We start from the raw sequence: 4,185 nt of genomic DNA on the forward strand, positions 1-4,185 counted from the left end.
ACAAATTTAACTGAAGCGCCCATCACCGGGCGTACTATCTTCTGATTTAGGAAAGAACATGACATCCTTAAGCCACAGAGAAATGGATGGGGGTTCGGGGGATTTCCATGAGGGAAAGATATGACATCTTGCCAAGAAAGATGTAAACGCCAGTGGCGTCTTTGCATTAGGGGCCGGTGGGGCACGGCCCCACCAGAGTGCGCAGCTGCGCAGGGGAAGATTATGTGTCATTAAACATAAGTTCATAATAAATTTGTCTCCAATGAAATGTCCGCAGTTTTCATTTGATGCAACTTAATTTGATCTGCTGACACTTTTTGTAGTGTAACTGTGTGTAAATAGTTCGCCCTGCCTGATCCAGCCTCCTCTGTTTCCGCTCGGTGGGGCTCAGCGGAGCTGGCCCCTCTGCCTGTAATGTTGTTACTGGTGAACTGCTGCGCGCGCGTGCGCGTGTACAGCGCACACACTAGCTTGGACAGTGGGGCCGCGAGCTCAGGGCCCCAGAGCGCCTCTCATTGGCTGCTCTGAATTGAAGCAGACGGCGGTCAAACAGCTCACTCTGTGATTGGCTGTTCCCAGAATTTCCCAGAATGCTTTTCGCCGTCATTTGCGGACTGAATAAAAAAAAAACTATTTCTAGCGAGAAATATATATTTTACTTTCATAATATTCACTCAGTGAATGTACATAATCACTCGCTTGTCTTTTTCAAACCGCGCCAGAATAAAGGCTGATTTATGGTTCTGCGTTACACCAACGCAGAGCCTACGCCGAGGGTTACGTAACCTACGCCGTAGGTTACGCGGCGACGCGCGACTTACGCCGGCTACGTACTTTGATTGATAGGTGACGTTTCATTCTTTCTATTTGAATGAAGTTGATTATTTGGTGAGTGTGCGATTTAGCACTTTATCAATTGAGCAGAAGTTGGAAATAAAACGTTTGGGACCACATCGACCGGATGATTTAACCATTTGTCAAGCCGGAAAAGACAAAACCAGGACATTTAATAAGGAATGGTTCAAAGGAAACTCTGGTTAACCGGGAGCTCGTCAAAAAAGGCGCTCTACTGCTTTCCTTGTGAGTTCCGGTGAGTCTAACAGATTTTTATAGTGGAACTGACCATGTACTTATATTCTTTGAATTATAGTGGACTTTGTGTAATGCGCAACTGGCGATACATGAGTGGGTGTGGGTGTGGGGGGGACACAACCTCACGTGGGCTCCCCGACGCTGATGGAGCTGTTTACCTGTCTGTGGTGCTGAAATGGTTGTTTGGCTGTGGTATACTCTGTGTGGTGGCTTTATTAATTGCTGTGTATTGCATGTGCGCCGTACACGCCATGCTCGTGCACGGTCGTGCTTGTGCATTGTGTTTTTATTGTTGTCACGTTGCTGTTTCGATCTTGAGTATTTGATATGAGCTCTTGAACAGTGCCCATTTGGTAGCGCTATTGATATGATAATATATGTCGTTAGATTGGCACTGTTTGTGTGATGATGGCATTATTCAGCTTCAATTTTGTGGTCAAAGGTGCTGTGGTCCCTTCTCTCACTTGATACTGATTGCATAAGATTTTCCAGCATGGCCCCACCAAAATTTACAGACCAAAATCGCCACTGGTAAACGCTAGGACATCCGTCTATGTGGGGTTGATAAAAGAGCCCATAACAATGTTTTTACCCACAACCCTCGGCATGATCATAGAGTACTGATCCCAAAATTTCTGAAACTCGGGACAGGAGAAAAACATATGGCTTAGATTACACAGAGAACCTTGGCATCTATCACATAAATCGGGAACATTTTGGTAGATTTTAGATAACCGTGACTTTGAGAAGTGGGCCCTATGTAGCACTTTGAGTTGGATAATCGCTAGTCTAGTGCAGGGTGCGCTAGATCGGATGGTGCAAACATCTTCATCCCACAGCTCATCAGTCAAGTCCATACCCAACTCCTGCGACCAACTGATTCGAGCTTTAACCACTGAATCTTTATCACATTTCATCAAGTGCGCATATATCTTAGATATAAGAGATTTCTGACCTAGTTTCAGAGTCAGGATATCATCCCATGGTTGGTCGGCCGGTAGGGAAGGGAAGTTAGAGAACAAAGTGGAGGCAAAATGTCAGAGTTCGAAATAAGACTCTGTCCTTATAAAGGTCCCTGAAGCGCTTAATACCGTGATCTCTCTTTTCAAACACATTATACATTTATTCACGCACTCCAACACATCACACACTCACCAAACTGTACCCATCACTGTCTTGTCTTTTCTTTCCTACTTTTTCATGTTCCACTTTCTGTTATTTCATGTTCCACTTTCTGTGATTTGGCAGAATTTACTTATTTTTTTATTAATTCTTTTTCACTTTCTTTTCTCATTTACTTGAGGGAAGAATAAAACATAGTAGACTGCCAAGAGGGCTTGTGAAGGCAACACACTCACACCCATGCACATGTACACACACTATATATGCTTTAGGTTTTACCAAACTTGGTATTAACCATTAATATATATGCAGACAAGGGGAAAAAAATAAAGAAGTGCCATACATAATCTGTGCATTGCACTCAACTGTCATGCCTTTTAAAGGTGACATATTATGGCATTTAATGTATATTTTAAACAGGCCTTAAATGTCTTAAAAACAAGCTTTTGATTGTTTTCTCTACAGAAATTAGAAATTCAGCCTCTGGGCCATGTCTTTATTTTTACCATTTCTAACCTCCTTCTCTATGAGGAATTCTGAGGGGTGGGGAGGCTATGATAATGAGGCTCTGTGCTGATTGGCTGCCTGAATGACGTGTAGCAGGGGAGGGCACAAAGCCTCTCAGGCCAGAAGAGCAGCAGCTCCGTACACAAAGCGTGTCCCATGTGAGCGAGCTTCTGCGACAAAATCAATTCCATTGCTTTATTATCTGCTCCTGTCGTTACGTAACGACAGGAGCAGAATCTGAACGGCTCGTAAAAGTCACATGACACTGGAAGGATCCTCCGCGCGGGGTGTACAGACACTGCAGAATTTGGTTGCTTTACTCCTTCTCTGAGTTGGCATGGTGAGGGGAGACCACTTTATATATGTTAAAGCAAGAAAAAATGTGTTTTTCATAATCCCTTTAAATAATTTAAAAAAATGTGCTTATGATATTGGCTTAAGAAGTAGCAATACAATCAGAAAATGTCAGCAAGGGGGACAATTTCCACTCACAAGACTTCCACTGTCCTAGGGGGCACTTGTAAGGTAGTCCAAGATGAATGCCAGTGTAAATGTCACCATTTTGATAAAGTTTTCATTGTGTTTTCACTCTGGAGATTTAAAATAAATAATACGGTTAAGGGTTGAGATTTTAAAAGACTACTGATGGAATAAAATATTCTAAAATGTACATGTCAGTACATGTTGAGAGTTATTTTACAGCATGGCGTAAACATGCTCGAATAAGAGCCTGCTCCTGTGTATGATTTGATCTGATAGAATTAACTGTGGCTCACAGGATTTATTATCCTCCAGGAAATCTATTTGATCTCTAAGTATCATCAAGGTCACATTTTCATTCTAGATTTCACCGAACATTAAAATTGTAGTTGCTAAAGCTAAAATAAAAATCATCACTATTTTGCCCATAACCACATCTTAATGGTTATTTTAATCGTTTTGGCCCATTTTCTCTTGCTCTTCACTTTTTTATCTTGTAAGTCAACTCCCACTTCCAATTCTTTTTTATAGCTCAAGCTATCATTTTAGCACAGAAAGTTGATTTCACATGTAATAATTGCACCTCATATCTGCTTATTCTCATTCTCTGGATTCCTTATTTGTGCCCACACAATTTTATTTCAATTCATGCCACCAATGTTAACACGTGGCAGATATAAGCCTCCCTCAGTCACTCTCATCCCCAATCTTCATGACGTTCAAAGTGGAAGCTATTATTCCAGTGCTGTATCCCATTTGCTTCTCACCAGGCCTGTGGGTCTAAATCAGTAATGCTGAAGTCAAAAGTGGCATTTTGACCTCAAGAAAATACTTGCAATAGTACATCATTTTACTTTCAACCCTGTGTCCAAGGGCAAGTTTACTCTCCCTGAGAAAATGCAGAAGGAAAATCTCTCAGACATACATAAACATGAGCTTAAAGGAACTACAAGTTGTACTGTACACACACACACACACACACAC

This window comes from Cololabis saira, chromosome 15 (assembly GCF_033807715.1).
Source record: "Cololabis saira isolate AMF1-May2022 chromosome 15, fColSai1.1, whole genome shotgun sequence".
In the NCBI taxonomy this organism is placed as follows: Eukaryota; Metazoa; Chordata; class Actinopteri; order Beloniformes; family Belonidae; genus Cololabis; species Cololabis saira.